Source organism: Pleurodeles waltl, chromosome 11, assembly GCF_031143425.1.
Source record: "Pleurodeles waltl isolate 20211129_DDA chromosome 11, aPleWal1.hap1.20221129, whole genome shotgun sequence".
NCBI classification, from domain to species: domain Eukaryota; kingdom Metazoa; phylum Chordata; class Amphibia; order Caudata; family Salamandridae; genus Pleurodeles; species Pleurodeles waltl.
This window is the reverse complement of record NC_090450.1, coordinates 205173741-205194483: the sequence shown is the minus strand read 5'-3', so window position 1 is coordinate 205194483 and position 20743 is coordinate 205173741. Positions and strand designations below refer to the sequence as shown.

The following is a 20743-nucleotide window of genomic DNA, read 5'->3' as shown; positions in this document are numbered from 1 at the left end:
GAGTGCCATGTCGACCTAGACTTTTTCTTCCCACCAGCACACACAAGCTGTGAGGCAGTGTGCATGTGCCAAGTGAGGGGTCCCCAGGGAGGCATAATACATGCTGCAGCCCTTAGAGACCTTCCCTGGCCACAGGGCCCTTGGAACCAGGGGTACCCTTTACAAGGGACTTGTCTGTGTGCCAATTGTGGAGACAAATGTACAGTTTTAGGGAAAAACACGGGAGCTGGGGCCTGGTTAGCAGGGTCCCAGCACACTTTCAATCAAAGCTGGCATCAACAAAAGGTTAGTGGGTAACCATGCCAACAGTGGCTTTTTCCTACACCCCTCCAAACGAAAGAGAATGATGCTAACCTTTCCCAAGAGAGTCTTCATTTTCTAAGTGGAAAGGCCATCTGCATTGGCAAGGGCAGTCCCAGGTCTATGTTCTACTACAAAGTCAATTCCCTGTAGGGATTTGGACCACCTCAACAGTTTAGGGTTCTCTCCTTTCATCTGCATGAGAGGTCTGTGGTCAGTTTGAACTATAAAGTGAGTATCAAACAGGTATGGTCTCAACTTTTTCAGTGACCGAACCACAGCAAAGGCCTCCCTCTCAATGGCTCGCCAACGCTGCTCCCTGGGGAGTAACCTCCTGCTAATAAAAGCAACAGGCTGGTCAAGGTCATCATCATTGGTTTGGGATAGGACTGCTCCTATCTTATGTTCAGAGGCATCTGTCTGCACAATGAATTGCTTAGAATAACCTGGAGATTTCAAAACTGGTGCTGAGCACATCACTTCTTTTAGGGTGTCAAAGGCCTTTTGACAGCCTAAGGTCCAGTTAACTTTCTTGGGCATCTTTTTGGAGGTAAGTTCTGTGAGGGGAGTCACTATGGATCCTTATCCCTTCAAAAACCTCCTGTAGTATTCAGTCAAGCGTAGGAATGCCCTGACTTGAGTGTGAGTGTTTTGGAGCTTCCCAGTCCAGAATTGTCTGGATCTTGGGTTGTAAGGTTTGCACTTGGCCTCCACCTAAAAGGTGGCCCAAGTATACAACTGTTCCCTGCCTTAGCTGACATTTGGCTGCCTTGTTAGAGAGGCCTGCTGCTGGCAGGGCCTGCAAAACCTTCCTTGGGTGACTCAGGTGATCCTGCCAGTTGGAGCTAAAGATAGCAATATCATCTAGATGTGCTGCAATAAAGGACTTAGTCATCAACCTTTGGAAGGTGGCAGGGGCATTCTTTAAGGCAAAGGGCATAACAGTAAACTGATGATGCCCATCAGGTGTTGAGAATTCGGTTTTCTCTTTTGCTCCAGGTGCCATCCTAATTTGCCAGTACCCAGCAGTTGTCAAAGGTACTTAAGTATTTGGCAGCACCTAATTTATCAATCAGTTCATCTGCTCTTGGTATCGGGTGAGCATCTGTCTTGGTGACAGAATTGAGCCCTCTTGTAGTCCACACAAAACCTTATCTCTCTCTCTTTACATCCTAGATGTGAGGTTCGGGGACCAAGACCACTGGGCTAGCCCAGGGACTGTCAGTGCTCTGTCACTCCTAATTCCAGCATCTTGTGGACTTCCACTTTTATGCTTTCTTTGAATTGGTCAGACTGTCTGAATATTTTGTATTCGAACAGGTAAACTGTCTCCTGTGTCCACATCATGGGTACACAAATGTTTCTAACCAGAGAAAAGTGCTCAGCACACTGTTGAAGGAGTTGCCTACAGTCAGCTTGCTGTTGGGCAGAGAGGGTGTCTGAATAGACAACTCCATCTACTGTCCCATCCTTAAGGTCAGTTGAGAGGAGGTCAGGGAGAGGTTTACTCTCTGCTTCCTGATCCTCATCAGTAACCATCAATATGGTTAGATCTGCACTATCATTATAGAGCTTAAGGCGGTTAACATGGATCACCCTCTTGGGTGTCGTACTAGTGCCAGGTCCACCAAGTAAGTGACCTGACTCTTTTTCTAATGCACTACATAAGGGCCACTCCATCTGTCCTGAAGTGCCCTGGGAGCCACAGGTTCCAGAACCCAGACTTTCTACCCTGGTTGGAATAAAACCATTGCAGCCTTTTGGTCATACCACAACTTCTGGTGTTGTTGGCTGGCCTCGAGGTTTTTGGATGCCTTTTCCATGTACCCAGCCATCCTTGAGTGGAGGCCAAGCACATAGTCCACCATATCTTGTTTAGGCTCATGGAGAGGTCTCTCCCAGCCTTCTTTTACAAGTGCTAGTGGTCCCCTTACAGGATGGCCAAACAGAAGCTCAAAGGGAGAAAACCCTACTCCCTTCTGTGGCACCTCTCTGTAGGTGAAAAGCAGGCATGGCAACCCATCTCCTTTTTAGTTTTTCAGGAAGCCCCATGATGGGAGGTCCAAGTGTACCTACAGTGTCCACACCAACCCTTTCAAAGGGGACCCCCACCACTAGAAGTGGAATGAGGTGGGGGGCCTTTGGATGGCACCTGTCTTGCCACTTGCTTGACAGGTGACACACGAGCCTCAAAACTCCCTTACCTTCTGGGACATATTGGGCCAATAGAAATGGTTCGCTAATCTTTCCCATGTCTTGGTTTGCCCCAAATGCCCAGCTAGTGGAATGTCATGGGCTAAGGATGCGGATGAACTCTCTAAACTCCTGGGGTTCTACCACTCTCCTAGTGGTACCAAGTTTGGGATCTCTTTCCTCAGTGTAAAGGAGTCCATCCTCCCAATAGACCATGTGGGATCCACTGATACTTCCTTTTTCCTGCTCAGCAGCTTGCTGTCTCAGGCCGTCAAGAGTGGGACAAGTCTTTTGTCCCTGGCACAGCTGTTCCCCTGAGGGTCCCCTGTGCCCAAGAGCTCTACCTGGTAAGCCTCCAGCTCCATGGGCTCAGTTCCTTCAGGGAATAGGACATCTTCCTGGGAAGAGAGGTCCTGCTTCTTTTGCTATACAGAGGCTGATCCCCCAGTCCTCTTACCTTTTCTCTTTGAAGGTTGGGCTAATATTCCAGGCTCCAACACTTCTTTTTCACCCTGTGCTCTCCTCTGTGTTCTTGTCTTAACACACTAGTTCAGGGATACCCAGCATGGCTGACAACAGCACAGACTATGAAACGAAATGCAGTGAAGAGTGTTGCGAAAACAAACTCTTACATGGTTATAATTGAGTTCTTAGCATTTTAACACCCTCATGCTGTTTCCATTCATTACATTAGGTTTTAGCTAAAGCAGGAAATGGCAAACTTGTGTTTGAGGTCCTAATGTGGATTAGATAGTGCACCAATGTTTTCGTTGGGAAGCTTGTTATTTATCTTTGCACCATGCTGGAACATAAATGGGTAGTGGCTGAAAGACACTTCTCCTGGCTGTGACCTCCTACTGAGGCTTGTGCTGCAAAACAGTGGGAGCTCTGACTTGATAGTGCTGGCGCAAGATCCCTTTCTACCTATAATAGGTACCTGGGTTTGTATAGTATATAATTACCCGTTTGAGCTCCTCTCCAATCTTAATTTGAAAATAATGACACTACAGCAGCAATTAAAGTAAGCGATCATGGAGACAAATGGGCCTGCTTGGTTATTATATTGATCTCTCTCTCTCTCCCCCTCTCTCTCCCTCTCTCTCGCTCTCTCTCCCTCTGCCCCCTCACCCCCCTTTTATTCTAGACAGCAGCTGGTCATGCTAACAATTGCGCATATGTCCTAAGCTTCATACTTTCCATGACCGCAACAGAAGACTTTGAAATGGATAAACAATATAAAACAAAAGAAATGGGGAAGCCTAAACAAACTATAACTGCACACCTTCGGAGGTGGCGAATACCAGTCTTTCCATACTTCAACTGTCTACTGAAGGTGGGCTTGCCATAGTCGGTCATGGACCTCCTCCCGACAATGGGGAACCTCTTTCCCTTTTAGGGGTTCACATTCAATGTGCCATAGTCACACTTGATTCTGCAGAGGCTCCCCTTCATCAGAGCCATCCTGGATACAGTATTTCCTTTTAGATTTTCCTCCAGACAGAGTCCCGGGAATTTGGGCTCTCATCCCAGTTTTCCAGGATTCTCTCTGCCCTACCCAGAGTTGACAGTGGTGACAGACCTGTCGTTGTTTGGTTGGTCATTTGGGAGAGCTGGAGATCAGAGGACTATAGTCTCTGGCAGAGACCTGCCTCCACATCAGTTAGCTGGAGTTGCGACTGATTGACTTGTTGTTTAAAGCCTTCCTACCTTCCATAAAGCCTCCCTACCTTCCATCAAGAGACAACTGGTTCAGGTTCTTATGGACAACACCACTGCCATATGGAATTGAGCAACCAGGGCATTGTGAGTTTGTGAGTCCTTTAGCAGGAAGCTCTGTAAACTTTTTGTTGGGCTCTAAAAAAGCCTGAGCGTGCAAAATCAGCCAGCGATGGTTAGTAGACCATGATTGACAGCTAGGTCCGCTAGTGTCACAGGGCATCTTCCATCAGTTGGGAAGCCCTGGCAAGATCTCTTCCCTGCTGCAGAGACAGTGTCAAAGGTTTTGCGGATTAGATTTCTGCAGAAGACTCGCTTGGTGACTTATTCCTCCTTTGGTGGAGTACAGGACATCTCTCTGCCTTCCCTACACTGCCTCTTTTTTTCCCCAGAGTTCTGAAGATCATGAACACCTGTTCTTAAGTCCTTCTAGTTGCTCTGGATTGAACCAGGGTAGTGTGGTACCCACAACTTAGGATCATGAGCAGCTGTTCTCTGATCAAGTTGCCACGTTAGGAGTATCTTCTGATGAGCAGCACACCATGGGTCTTGCACACAGGGTTGCACAATCCATACCTCCTGGGGATTTAGCCACAGCAATTGAATACCTTTGATCTTCCACCGGAGGTTGTTGATGTTATCCTGGCAGACACGCATTCTTCCACAAAATCAGTTTATGCAGGGCACTGAGACAGGTTTGTGGCTTGGAGTAGTGCTTGTTAGCTGGACACGTTACAGACCAAATTGCCAGGTGTACTATTGGGTTTTGCCCTAACCCCAGGAAGGACTTGTAGTGAGCACCCTTAAAGGCTATTTGTCAGCCTTTTGGCTTTCTTGTGGTTGTTATACCTACTTACCTCTTTTCAAATGTGTTTGCCCTTTAAACCTTTTGCAGTGCCACAGTGGCGCCTTAATTCGGTCATTACCTTTCTGATATGCGCCCCTTTTGAGCCATTGTGCAGTTCTTCCCTTCCCTTGCTGACTTTGAAAACAATCTTTCTCATCATGATAATGTCAACTCGTCCATGAGCTAGCTTCACGCACTTTTCAGACACTTTGCACTACTTTCTTTCCAGACAAGCTGGTGTTAAGAGCCAAGGCAGCCTTTCCTCCTAAGGTTTAACAGCCGTCCTTGTCAGACATTTCATCACTCTTCTAATGTTCTTTTCCTCTTCTCATTCCTACAAAACAGAAAGAAAGACTCCATCACTTGAACCCAAAGAAAGCCCTCAGCCTCTGTATAGATTGTACCAATGATCACAGAGTAGCTGATAAGCTTTGTAGAGTTCTTGAGGGGCAAATAAGGAAAAGCAGTACAGAAGTGGTCCTTATCAGTTGTATAGTTCTCCGTATTAAGATATGCTATGCGGTGGCAAAGAAGCAGGGGACAGTACCAAAGCTGCTTAGATCGACACTGGCATGTGAAGTACCTGTTCTGGATATCTGTCAGGCTGCAATGTGGGCATCAGTACACACGTTCATGAAGCTCTACTTCCTTGACAGCCAGGTCAGAGGGGAAGGGCTTTTTAACTAATCTCTCCTGAAGGACTTTTTTGCTCTGATCCATTTATCAGACCCACAACCTTAGGAGGTACTGCTTGGATTTCTATTCACAAAGTGAGGAACCTGCAGTTAGAATTACCCATCTGTAAAACTAGTTAATTAATGTTCGATGGCATCTGTCGCTGTAGATACACATGGTATGCATGAGCTCGCCATCTGGTGTTGGGTCGGAGTGTTACAAGTTGTTTTTCTTCGAAGAAGTGTTTTCGAGTCACGGGACCGAGTGACTCCTCCTTCTGTGCTCATTGCGCATGGGCGTCGACTCCATCTTCGATTTGTTTTCTTTCCGCCATCGGGTTCGGACGTGTTCCTGTCGCTCCGAGTTTCGGAACGGAAAGATAGCTGAAAACGGAAGATTTTCGACGGTATCGTTGCGATCCGGTTCGAGATAGACACATACGACGACGCGTTGAACATCGAAGCGCTTCGGTGCCCTTCGGGGTAGATTTCGGCACCCCGTCGGGGCCTAGTCGGCCCGACCGCGTGGAGAACAACGCCGATGGAACGGACCCCGTTTCGATTCTGCCCCGAATGCCACAACAAATATCCTTATACGGACCTACACTCGGTCTGTAACCTGTGCCTGTCACCCGAGCACAGCGAAGAATCCTGTGAGGCCTGTCGTGCGTTCCGGTCCCGAAAAACTCTGCGCGACCGTCGAGCGAGAAGACTGCAGATGGCGTCCACGCCAAAGGAGCGTCGACAGTTCGAGACAGAAGAGGAACAGGAGGAATCCTTTTCCATCCAGGATTCAGACTCCGACGAGCTAGACTCTACAAAAACTGTGAGTAAGACGTCGAGATCAGAACTTAAAAAAGGAAAGAAGGCCCAGGGGACGCCACTGCCAACCGGCCATGGCTCCACCCAAATTCTCGGTGACCAACAATCGGCACCGAAAAAGGCCCATTCAGTGTCGAGATCGTCCGACTTCGGTCGAGACACCGGCACGCAGCCTCCTCGGGACCGAGAGAGTGCTAAACAGAAGCATCGACACCGAGAGTTCGGTGTCGACACGGATCGACGCCGAGACAGTGGCGCCGAAGACCATAGAGGCCAAGAATTTTCGGCACAGAAAAAGAGGAAGGTTACCTCGGAGCCGAAAAAACAATCAACAGGGTTTTCGGAGCCGAAAAAAGCGACATCAGACCCTGTTTCAGGCTCCTATACTGAAGAGCATTCTATGTCTTCACAAATGAAGAAACATAGATTTGAACAAGAACTGCAATCCACTGACGTGGATCACACGCAAAAGCGTATCTTTATTCAGCAGGGGACTGGGAAGATCAGTACCCTTCCACCTGTCAAACGAAAGAGAACGCTTCAGTTTACTCCTCAGCAACAAACAGCACAAAAGGTAACACCTCCTCCCTCGCCTCCACCTGTAACTCCGGCTTCGCCAACTTACACCCCGTCACATTCGCCAGCTCACACCGCCATGAGCCACGATGACCAAGATCAGGATGCGTGGGACTTGTACGACGCACCAGTGTCTGATAACAGCCCAGACACATACCCAACTAGGCCATCACCACCGGAAGACAGCACAGCCTACTCACAAGTGGTGGCTAGAGCAGCACTATTCCATAATGTGGAACTACACTCGGAACAAGTAGAGGATGATTTTTTATTTAACACCCTCTCTTCAACCCACAGCTCCTACCAAAGCCTGCCGATGCTCCCAGGCATGCTAAGCCATGCAAAGGACATTTTCAAGGAGCCAGTTAAAAGTAGGGCAGTGACGCCTAGGGTGGACAAAAAGTATAAGGCGCCTCCTACGGACCCTGTATTCATCACCTCTCAGCTGCCACCAGATTCTGTGGTGGTAGGGGCTGCCAGAAAACGGGCAAATTCACACACTTCTGGGGATGCACCTCCCCCAGATAAAGAAAGCAGGAAGTTCGATGCAGCCGGGAAGAGGGTTGCTGTCCAAGCAGCAAACCAGTGGCGCATCGCAAATTCACAAGCGCTGCTAGCGTGATACGACAGAGCCCACTGGGATGAGATGCAACATCTCATTGAACATCTCCCAAACGATCTGCAAAAAAGAGCAAAACAGGTTGTTGAGGAGGGTCAAAACATTTCCAACAATCAAATACGCTCCTCCATGGATGCAGCAGACACAGCCGCAAGGACCATTAATACGTCGGTTACCATCCGTAGGCACGCATGGCTCAGAACGTCTGGATTCAAGCCAGAAATTCAGCAGGCAGTGCTTAACATGCCAGTCAACGAAAAACTTCTGTTCGGTCCGGAGGTCGACACAGCCATAGAAAAGCTCAAGAAGGACACTGACACTGCCAAGGCCATGGGCGCACTCTACTCCCCGCAGAGCAGAGGATCTTATAACACCTTCCGCAAAACACCTTTTAGAGGAGGGTTTCGGGGTCAGGCCACACAAGCTAGCACCTCACAGTCCGCACCGCCCACCTGCCAGGGACAGTACAGGGGAGGTTTTCGGGGCCAGTATAGAGGGGGGCAATTCCCTAGGAATAGAGGAAGATTTCAAAGCCCCAAAACAACTACCAACAAGCAGTGACTCACACGTCACTCACCCCTCCCACACAACACCAGTGGGGGGGAGGATACGTCAATATTACGAAGCATGGGACAAAATAACTACAGACACATGGGTCCTAGCAATTATCCAACATGGTTATTGCATAGAATTCCTGCAATTCCCCCCAGACATACCACCAAAATCACAAAATTTATCAAAATACCATTCACAGCTTCTAGAGATAGAAGTTCAAGCACTACTGCAAAAAAATGCAATAGAATTAGTACCAAGCACACAAATAAACACAGGAGTTTATTCACTGTACTTCTTGATACCAAAAAAGGACGAAACACTGAGACCAATTCTAGACCTCAGAGTAGTAAACACATTCATCAAATCAGACCACTTTCACATGGTCACACTACAAGAAGTGTTACCATTGCTCAAAAAACACAACTACATGACAACCCTAGACCTCAAGGACGCATATTTCCATATACCAATACATCAATCACACAGGAAATATCTAAGGTTTGTATTCAAAGGAATACATTACCAATTCAAAGTATTGCCTTTTGGTTTAACAACCGCTCCAAGAGTATTCACAAAATGCCTAGCAGTAGTCGCTGCACACATCAGAAGGCAGCAAATACATGTGTTCCCGTATCTAGACGACTGGCTAATCAAAACCAGTTCGCTCACACAATGCTCAAACCACACAAATCAAGTCATACAAACCCTCTACAAACTAGGGTTCACCGTCAACTTTGCAAAATCAAACATTCTGCCAAGCAAAGTACAGCAATATCTAGGAGCCATAATAGACACGACAAAAGGAGTAGCAACGCCAACTCCACAAAGGATCCACAATTTCAACAGTCATTCAACACATGTCTCCAAACCAAACAATACAAGCAAGAACAATACTACAGCTCCTAGGCATGATGTCCTCATGCATAGCCATTGTCCCAAACGCAAGACTGCACATGAGGCCCTTACAACAGTGCCTAGCCTCACAGTGGTCTCAAGCACAGGGTCACCTTCTAGATCTGGTGTTGCTAGACCGCCAAACTTACCTCTCGCTTCTATGGTGGAACAGTATAAATTTAAACATAGGGCGGCCTTTCCAAGACCCAGTGCCACAGTACGTAATAACAACAGATGCTTCCATGACAGGGTGGGGAGCACATCTCAATCAACACAACATAAGAGGACAATGGAACATACATCAAACAAAACTGCATATAAATCATCTAGAATTATTAGCAGTTTTTCAAGCACTAAAAGCTTTCCAACCAATCATAACCCACAAATACACCCTTGTCAAAACAGACAACATGACAACGATGTATTATCTAAACAAACAAGGAGGAACACATTCAACGCAGTTAAGCTTGTTAGCTCAAAAAATATGGAAGTGGGCAATCCACCATCAAATTGGTCTAATAGCACAGTTTATTCCGGGGATCCAGAATCAGCTGGCAGACAATCTCTCTCGAGATAACCAGCAAGTCCACGAATGGGAAATCCACCCACAGATTCTGAACACCTACTTCACACTCTGGGGAACACCACAAATAGACTTATTTGCAACAAAAGAGAACGCAAAATGCCAAAACTTCGCGTCCAGATACCCACACAAGCAATCCCAAGGCAATGCCCTATGGATGAACTGGTCAGGAATATTTGCTTACGCTTTTCCTCCTCTCCCTCTCCTTCCTTACCTAGTAAACAAATTGAGTCAAAACAAACTCAAACTCATTTTAATAGCACCAACGTGGGCAAGACAACCCTGGTACACAACACTGCTAGATCTGTCTGTAGTACCACACATCAAACTGCCCAACAAACCAGATCTGTTAACGCAACACAACCAACAGATCAGACACCCGGACCCAGCATAGCTGAATCTAGCAATCTGGCTTCTGAAATCCTAGAATTCGGACACTTACAACTTAGCCAAGAGTGTATGGAAGTCATAAAGCAGGCCAGAAGGCCATCCACTAGACACTGCTACGCAAGTAAGTGGAAAAGATTTGTTTGGTACTGCCATCATAATCAGATACAACCACTAGACGCAACTCCAAAACATATAGTAAATTACTTGCTCCATTTACAAAAAGCAAAGCTAGCCTTCTCTTCTATTAAAATACACCTTGCAGCAATATCTGCATACCTGCAAACTACCTATTCAACTTCCTTGTATAGGATACCAGTTATCAAAGCATTCATAGAAGGGCTTAAAAGAATTATACCACCAAGAACACCACCTGTTCCTTCATGGAACCTAAACGTGGTTCTAACAAGACTCATGGGCCCACCTTTCGAACCCATGCACTCTTGCGGAATACAATTCCTAACCTGGAAAGTTGCCTTTCTCATCGCCATTACATCTCTAAGAAGAGTAAGTGAAATTCAAGCGTTCACAACACAAGAGCCTTTTATACAAATACATAAAAATAAGGTCGTCCTACGACCTAATCCAAAATTTTTACCAAAAGTTATTTCACCATTCCATCTAAATCAAATGGTAGAACTACCAGTTTTTTTCCCACAGCCAGATTCTGTGGCTGAAAGAGCACTACATACATTAGATGTCAAAAGAGCATTAATGTACTACATTGACAGAACAAAGAACATCAGAAAAACTAAACAGCTATTTATTGCATTCCAAAAACCTCATGCAGGTAACCCAATATCAAAACAAGGTATAGCCAGATGGATAGTTAAATGCATCCAAATCTGCTACCTTAAAGCAAAAAGACAACTGCCCATTACTCCCAGGGCACATTCAACAAGGAAAAAAGGTGCTTCAATGGCCTTTTTAGGAAACATCCCAATGCAGGAAATATGTAAGGCAGCCACTTGGTCTACGCCTCACACATTCACCAAACACTACTGTATAGATGTGCTATCCGCACAACAAGCTACAGTAGGTCAAGCTGTATTAAGAACTCTATTTCAGACAACTTCTACTCCTACAGGCTAAACCACCGCTTATGGGGAACTAACTGCTTACTAGTCTATGCATACCATGTGTATCTACAGCGACAGATGCCATCGAACTGAAAATGTCACTTACCCAGTGTACATCTGTTCGTGGCATCAGTCGCTGAGATTCACATGGACCCACCCACCTCCCCGGAAGCCTGTAGCAGTTCAGAAGTTACCTTCAATTTTGTACATTTGTATATATATTACTTAATCCTTTAATAGGTACATACTTACATTTTTCATTGCGCGGGCACTATTACTATAGTACAACTCCTACCTCACCCTCTGCGGGGGAAACAATCGAAGATGGAGTCGACGCCCATGCGCAATGAGCACAGAAGGAGGAGTCACTCGGTCCCGTGACTCGAAAACACTTCTTCGAAGAAAAACAACTTGTAACACTCCGACCCAACACCAGATGGCGAGCTCATGCATACCATGTGAATCTCAGCGACTGATGCCACGAACAGATGTACACTGGGTAAGTGACATTTTCATTACGTAACTCTTTTTGTGGTGGACACTATCTAACCTACAGGTTCCTCACATCCTTCCTAAGTCCCTGTTCTGTGGATTGGACTCATCCAGTCTAAAAGAAGTTTCAATTCTAGCGATCTTCACAGTTTCACAATTGATTATTAATACGCTCCACGTCTGAGGGCGTGGACAATGTCTGTAAAGAAACTCATACAAGTGAACATGGGTGGTGCATATGTATGTCTCTAGTCATCACGTCTGTGGGCAACTGGAGTCAGTGCTCCTCAAGAGCTATGCTGAAATGTTTTGCGAATCCAGACTGGTGCCTGGGTGTATTTCCAAGGTGTGATTTCTGCATTTAGATGGGGTATTCACCAGATTGCATTACTGAAGGTTAGTTACTTGTTCAGCCAATGGTGACTGTAATGATGAGGGTGGCTTCAATATTAATTAATTCTGACACATTGTATTCTAGGGCTTCATTTAACATGTAAAAATGGAAAAAGTTGGTGCAAATTTGTGACAATACAGTTACTAGCAAAACATAAGACAATGTGTCACTGGCTACAGCAGTATCGCCACTCTTTAGATCTTTGGAATAAGGATGCACATGAGTAGTTGCTAGCTGAGGAAATCTGTATGAATATGGTATGAACTGTTGAGTGACTGAGAACACATACTTTTGACGAAAAATGTTTAATAGACTCTGAGGAAGTTATTTTACATCCTATTTCTGATACTTAAAACTGAAAGTGTTAGTTTATGAGGCTTAGAAGAGAATACGAATATTTGATTCTGTGCACACCAGTGTGTTCACGATCAAGCTGACCCTGTTTGTGTTTAGTGCAGTTTCAAAAAAGTAACTGTACTTTGATGGCCTTGAGGTTGTTGTCAATTAAGAAAATAAAACTTGTTAAAATAATAAAAACATCATTATTTGGCAACCAGCCTAAACTTTTGCAATGATGTGTAAATTAATTCAGTTTTAGACGAGAGTCCTTATCCACCAACCACTGTATTTATCAAAAAGACAAGATCATTGGTTTGTATTAAGGACATGTATGGATGGAGCTCATTTATAGATTTTAATCATGCCTATCCTGCAAATATATGCAGTGATTTTCCACGGAGATCCTGACGGTTTGGTTATCATCGGTCTGTGTTTCATACCAGAGACCCTGTGCCTCAATACTTTGAGGAAAAATTAGCATGTAGCAGATAGACGGTATTAGTGATGACTCGGAACCCTGCTTATTACCACTGCTGTCCAACTTGGATCTTATCTGACAATATTGAACATACTATGTACAATCTGACAGAAAACAAATCGGACCAAATTCAGTCCTGGTAACGGCATGAAAAGACAAGAACTCTACAAGTCTTAATCATGCGTGCCCTTGTTGCAAAATGTAGGCCATGTTCTACTCCAGGTATGTTGAGGTAAATTGCTTTGTTTACATTACTGTTGATCATTGCCTACTTATTGTGCAGCACATACTAGTTGCAGTACAGTAAAATATCATCAATTTTGTGAATATTTGTAAAACAGCTATCTGGAGGGCCATCTGGAGCCAGGGCTGATGTTAGAGAGTCAGCCCCTTTCAGGCCTCGAAAAATCATAATGGTAATAGACCTGCAGGTCGAGTAATTTGAATAATCTACTTAACCATAACTAACATACTTGACCCATAAACGGGTCTCAAATTGTGGTCCTTGTCCAATATTTTAGGTTACAGTAGCCTTTTTCTTCTTTGTCACGTATAGGTGTACCTTCATATAAGTGAGCTGAGCATTTCTTCTCTACAAAAAAAAAAAAAATTGATTAAATAGACTAAATCTTTGCTCCATGTATTGAAATAATCTAGCCTACATGATCCATTACTTGCCTCTTAGTTTACTAATAGCATTGCCATCAGGGTAGGAATGTTTCTCAGTTTGTTTAAACACTCACTTTTTAAAAACATATTACTAAAGCATGATGTGGTTGCACACTGTCATTTACAGACAGAACATTTCTAAGAAGGGCCCACTTGCTGCTTTACTGACAAAACTGTGTAATGTATTAATCTGTGAAAATCGGGTTTAAAAAAACATGTTTTCTCTGCACATAACCAACTAAAGTGTTGTGATTTGTTTTCATCCTATTGAAATAAATATTTTATCACACACAAGTACAAACAATAGGCTTACATAATGGGCTCACCTAATACTTTTAGGAAGCTGGCTCTATATATACTATCTCAAAGTGAGAGATAGTGTGGGCATAGTCCAGGGGTTCCCCAAAATTCTTGACCGATGCAATAATAGATAATACTAGCTGGAGTACCCTGCGGCGCTGTAACACCAGGCTTGAGCCCCTTTGAGGCTCACCGCCAGGTGTTACAATTCCTGCAGGTGGAGGTGTTGAGCCCCTCCATCCAGGACAGGCTTTGTTCCTGGTCACAGAGTGCACAAAGGCACTCACCCCATGTAGCCAGAATCTGCTGTGGAAGTGGCAGGCTGGCAGAGACCGGTCAGCCTAGCACTAGCAGTTGGGCTGGCATGCAGAGGGGCATTTCTAAGATGTCATCTGTGTGCATTTCTCAATAAATCCCACACTGGCATCTGTTTGGATTTATTGTGCGGAGAAGTTTGATACCAAACTTCCAAGTATTCAGTGTAGCCATTATGGAACTGTGGAGTTAGTGTTTGACAAACTCCCAGACCATATACTCTATATGGATACTCTGCACTTAGTGTCTAAGAATTGGCTTAGACACTGTATGGGCATAGTGCTCATGCAGCTATGCCCTCACCTGTGGTATAGTGCACCCTGCCGTAGGGCTGTAAGCCCTGCTAGAGGGGTGACTTACTTATGCCACAGGCAGTGGGTTTGTGGGCATGGCAGTCTGAGGGGAGTGCCATGTCAACTGTCTTTTTCTCCCCACCAGAACACACAAGCTGTGAGGCAGTGTGCATGTGCTGAGTGAGAGGTCCCCAGGGTGGCATAATACATGCAGCCCTTAAAGAACTTCCCTGGCCACTGGGCCCTTGGTACCAGGGGTACCCTTTACAAGGGACTTATTTGTTTGCCAGGGTTGTGCCAATTGTGGAGACAAAGGTACAGTTTTAGGGAAAGAACACTGGTGCTGGGGCCTGGTTAGCAGGGTCCCAGCACACTTTCAATCAAAGCTGGCATCAACAAAATGCAAAATGTTAGGGGGTAACCATGCCAATAGTGGCGTTTTCCTACAATACTGAAATATATTTGGGAAATGTTTGTACAGTTGACTTATCTATTTAAATGTGTTAGGACAAACCAGACATAATCCTGGAACTCTGCAGTGAGAAGAAAAATTAATTATAAGGCAAACTGACTTTTGACCTCGGTCTCTGAGCACTGAGCAAATGTGACAAAACCAAGATTTAAAGGCATCTTTTTTTCCTCCTCTACTTTCTGACTGAACCATACACTTGTTCTTTGTCAACTCGCCTGAAGGGGCAAGTAGGTCCGAAAAATAGCTCGACCTGATAAAATATGACTCATCTTAGCAAGTGCGTGAGTAGATTTTTCAAGGCCTGCTTTTAGAAATACCCTACACCTTTTTTCAGTACAGCTCACTTAATTTAATCCCTCACCCCATTGCTATTCCTATTGGCATCCTTGTGCGATTTCAGTAAATGACTCCATGAGCAGGTTGCTTCCCTATACAGGATGTTTCTATTGAATAACAGTAGCCCACATTAAAAATACTTGATATGGGCCTTTTTCTACCTCATTTTGAAAAAATCTTTACCAGAGTCTTCATCAAGTTAATATAGCATACGCAGTATTTCTGACTTGCACAGTGTTGAGGTAGGTACCCTTGTGGAATAGTACGGGTTGGTTAGTTACTCTTTTTATCAGGTTGGGTCCGAGCGAGTTTGTTAAAAATGCCCTTACCCACTACATAGTGGCATGCTTCATTGAGCGTGCTACAACACCGAGTGGAGCAAAGTGTGTGTTCACGGGTTGGTACCCTGTCTGCTGAGGGGATCCACTACTGCAGCCAATTTAGAAACTGTCTATCGGGGGGGGGTACCTACCTAAACTTTATTCTAGGCCCGCCTTGGCAGGATTAAAAGTAAAGATATGGAGTGTTCTCTGGGTAATTATATCCCTGGGTGGGAAGCTAGTAGCTGGATTGGTGGCATCAGAACCCTTGAATAAAGTGTGACTACAGGGCGATGCTCCCACTACTACCCCGGTTTGGAGAAATGTATGAATCTCGGGATTAACCAAGGTTCTACCGGGAAATAGGGCCAGAATTATCAGATCCACTCTGATACCCTTAGGTACTGAAATAAGAGCGGGTCTCTCAAGGTAAGGGATCGATTATCCTGATGAAGGTCCAGTGACCACAAAGGGCAAAGGCAGAGGGCCGAAACATGTCTTTACATGCAGCGAGGGGGACAGTTTAAACATTGGCTGCAGTAGTGGATCCCTTCAGGAGACACAGGGTACCAACCCCTGCAAAGACACACTTTGCTCCACTCTGAGTGTTGGTCTGCACCAGAGTGTTCTAGCACACCCTACAATGAAGCATGCTACTATGCAGTGGGTGAGGAAATTTTTTTAACAAACCTGCTTGGGGCCTAACAGTTTCTCAGGAGGATAAGAGAAGAGGAATACCTGTAGCTCCTCTTTGTTCTGAAGATATTATGCAGTCAGTGCCCTTATGTTACAGTATTTTGTGCGATTTGATACTGGTGCATTGTATGAGGACTCTTAAACCCCTGAACTGCCATTGCCAGCCTTGTCATTAGCTGCTTATTTTCTTAGACTTTCCTGTGGCTTTGCCATTGCTTATTGAATCCATGTGGTACATGTTCCACCCAGAAACTTGACTTTTTCCAAAACTCAGCATATTGTATAGCTCACAAATTGAGCAGAATGCTTCCTAGTGGATGTTCCTTTGATGGTTTACAAGTATTGGGATTAACTGTGCAAGTATTTTACATGTTTTAATGTGCTAATACCAACATTTGTGGAATAAGAATATTTATTAGGTTGAAGTGAAACAAGGAAATTACTGTCTAAAAGCATTAGTCTGGTGTTTGGTTACATGTAATATTTCAGATTATTGTAATGCACAAATGTTTACCCCCTCTGGCCCAGTAGGTGGAAGATCGGCACAGTGATATTATTTTTCGGGCTCCTAGGAGAGGTTAATTATGGTTTTACCTATTGCCATTTTGTAAGTATTGCAAAGTAGGGTTCCACCAATTTTATCTCCAATGTTTTTTTTGCGTTCGACTACCCAGTGTTTGGACTTATGCGCTGAGTGAACTTCACTATTTGAGTCACTCCCATTAAATTCACAGTAAGTAGACTGAGAGTGCTAACCACTAGTGTCTGTCTTTTAAGATAAGGCTGATTATGCGCAGCTAGGGATATAGGGTCTGGGCTAGTTACACTTGTGAGACTACAGTTTTGCGCAACTCAGTGTCTGCTACCAGGTAGCCTGTCATAGAAGGGACCCTTAAGGATAGGTAGTGACCCAGAGTAGGCCTTATAATGTAAGTGGGCATTCATAGTATAGTGCTTATTAAAGGTTGTTGGTGCTTAAACTGTATTGCACATTACAGCTGAAATCTATTGTAAAGTACGGTTTTGTCTGTCTAGTGAGTTATGAATCTAGAGGTAAGCATGCATCCAGAGTGTAACATTTCAGCCCCTGAAGTCATACCAGCACCCCTTAAGACTCTACAAGAATAGTCATACTTCCCTTGCTCCGCCTCTAATCAGATTCTATGACCTTGTCCTCCATACTAGGCCAAGTTAATAACTCGACTGTCCAGCAGAGGGTTCAAAGGCCTCTCCACACACAGTATAGCAGTGCTTGACCCACTTCCTGGGAAAGAAAGGGGTGCAGAGGAAATTTGAATCCTCTAATTAGCTTGTCACACTGCATCTGAGCTTGGACAGCACAGACCTCAGAAACAAAGGAGGAGGGACAGACCTCTTGAGTCAGATATAGGAGGGGCTGCCATTTGAAGCGCTGGTGGGAAGGAATCCACGCTGCGGTGAGCTCATGCCATACACTAATTGGAGTTGTGTATTATGTCCTAAGTTGCTGTCTGCAGGAGATTTGGGACGGGATTTACTGTTGTGGCACTCCAGGATTGGCCAGTAGTACCTAGCTTCTAGAACTTTTCACCTTCACTAAAAAAAAATGGATGGTTCCTATGAGACTTCTTTGAAATGGCCCTTGACTCCACTGACACACAGGTGCCCTGCAAGTAGCCAGGAGGCTGTGGGGCATGGGAAGGGCGGCAGGGATGGTATTCTGCTGAATGGCTACATAGAGGCTGTGGAAGTAGCCCCCCACTTACAAGGAGAGGTCACCAGGGGCCCGGGCGGAGTACTGGTCTGACTCAGGGAGAGGAAACCAAGCTACCAATGAAAAATGACCTTTAGCAGCAAGCCAACCTGAAGAAGAAAATGCTCCTATTGGCTAGGAATGGCTTTTGGGAGCAAAATGAGCCCAAGACTTTCAAATAGGCTCTACTGGGCCTGAGAACCACCTGAGCTGCTCCGTCCTGGAAAACTTAGCAGAGAATAAAGGTAGCGGTGCGTCGCCTGTATATCTATTATTCCCCCTCACCCCTCCTACCCCCCGAAGCAGGACCACAACCCTGATGGTTGACACTCCTCGTTGCCATTTTCTTTTTCATGGGGGAGGGGGTGTGCTTTGGGGGGGCGTACCTCCGCAAACAAACCTTTGGGCCCAAGGACCCGGTCTCCCAGTGTTTCAAGAAAAGGTAAAAGGCCCTGTGGACCCAGGACCTGAGCAGAGATTTACTGAAGCCTTTGTTTGTGCCCATTCCGGTGTCTGGTGGTTGACGGGCATGTCGGCCCCTCGTCTTCCTGTCCATGCAGCTCATGGGCACTGGAAATGCACGGCTGCTCCCACCGGCAGAGGGCAGCAGTAGAGAAACTGCGCCCTTTGGGCTCAGAACTAATGATGTGCCAGCTCCAGCATGCCTCACCTGAGATATGAATTGGAAAAGGGCTGTGGCAGCACAGGAATGGACTTGAGCGCAGAAATGGACTTCCTTTGCCCACCCCTATTGTGTGGCAGCCTTGAGGTGCACAGTGGGCACTAGTACCCAGGATTTAAAAAAGAAATCTACTTGCAGCCTCATTGAAAGATAATCGTGGCAGCGAAACCACTAATGTAACATTCAAGTCACAGGGCATCATAGAGTCCCATAAGCCCTGACACTGGGCTTATTTGCATATTGTTCTTCCTTTGTGGGTCCCCTTAGTAGTGCAGGGGCACCATCATCGTTTTTGAAAATCTTTTTAGGGAGCTGCATGGAGTGCAAAAGCCACCCACAGACTTTGCCCATAAGTCTCCCAGGGAGTTGTATTTATAACTTTGTGTTTTAATGTATTGTATATTGGTTTTTGTCTCCATTAATTTCAGTGGTGTTGTAATGGAATAAATAATGTTCCTACTTTTACTGATGTCGTGAGACCCTGTCAAAGCCAGTAGGTCTGTGTGATTGATAATGATACACCCATATATTAAGACATTTCATCAAGTATAGGTTGTGGATTTCTGTTTGATGTGTTCAGGACCCGCAAGGGGTTTAACGTGATATGAGGGTGCCACCAAATATATTTCCATCTGCCCTATGGTACGTATATGTATTTTAATGCATTGTATTTACTAGTGTGTGTAATAAAAGTACTTTTCATTCTTAAGAGAAAGCACTGGCTGGACAAATGATTTGAGTGCTGTAGTTGCATACCATCGAGGCAGGATTACTAGCCCACAACACCTCCCCTGAATCCCCAAATGCTTGGACTGCTCTGCTTCAGTACCCTGAGAAAGACAAGGGCTATAGAGATGGTACTTGGTTCCCAGTTGAAAGACAGTTGCAAAATTATTACTTGTGAAAGACTTGTCTTCTGCAACTAATATCTTAATTCCTACTGTAGGTATTTTTAGTTTTATGACTGTATACCTGATGGTTCCCTGGCGTAAAGCTTGTTATGGTGACATGCCAACGATGAAGTATATAGTCCTTATTGGCTCATTGAGACAAGTTGTCATGTCACGGGTTTAGTCTGTTTTTATGAAACGTTACTTCAAAGGCAGTAGGGCTGACTTGTATTTTGTGAAAAGATGAAGTTAAAGCAAATAGTTCTTTAAGTGTATGTTACACTGAATACAGGGTGCTTTTGGTTCCTTGGAATCTCAGATTACTGTACTAGGCATGGGATTTGGTGATGATGGCTCTTTTTTCTGCTTTGTAATAATCCTCCTTGCTAGAGTCTCTTGGGAGCGTTTGTACATTGTTTATCAGCTGTAATTTGGTGCATATTTGTACCTGTACTGTTTAGATGTTAGATATTGAGGTACTTTTTTGAACCAGCCGAAGGGCTGTCTGCCAGACTCTTGAAATCAGAGATTGGTTATTTAGTGTTCTTCACATTTGATTTCCTACCACAACACCTTGTAGCGTGTGGTAGTGGTTCAGCACACTTCAGGCATTGGCTGTATTTCCCTTAGGTTGATGGCATTTTTCCTGTTCATGCTCACATACACCAGGAATTGAGCTCACTTTTTATTTGTGCCTACCTGCTTTCTAAACAGTGCTATGGGGCAACTTACTGTCTGCTCATTTCATCCCATGTGGCTACTGCTCCTAAACCAGGCAGCCATCTTTGAATGGTATTGCCCATAGGGTGTTACTGTCTCATGATGAATGCCAAGTTTAAAAGCAACATTTCAGCCATCTTGGATCTTTAACAAAATAAATCACTATGCACATCATCATTCCAATGTAGCAACCATATTTAAATGGCGTTTTGTGTCATTGTTTTACCATATCAAGATGGCTTGCACTTTGCTTCATCTTGTCGGTCATGTAAGTACCAGCTTATACTTTTTACTTCTTAAAAGTTAGTACATGAAACTAAGTTACTTTACAGTTGGAAGTTTAAGCTTATTTGTTCAATTATTTTATTTT

The 20743-nt window shown here is 44.9% G+C and overlaps 1 protein-coding gene across 13 annotated transcripts in view; it reads left to right on the top strand.

Moving 5' to 3' along the window:
* Positions 1 to 20743, top strand: part of TRIP12 (thyroid hormone receptor interactor 12) — a 1145873-nt gene that overhangs the window by 654983 nt on the left and 470147 nt on the right. The window lies entirely within an intron of this gene.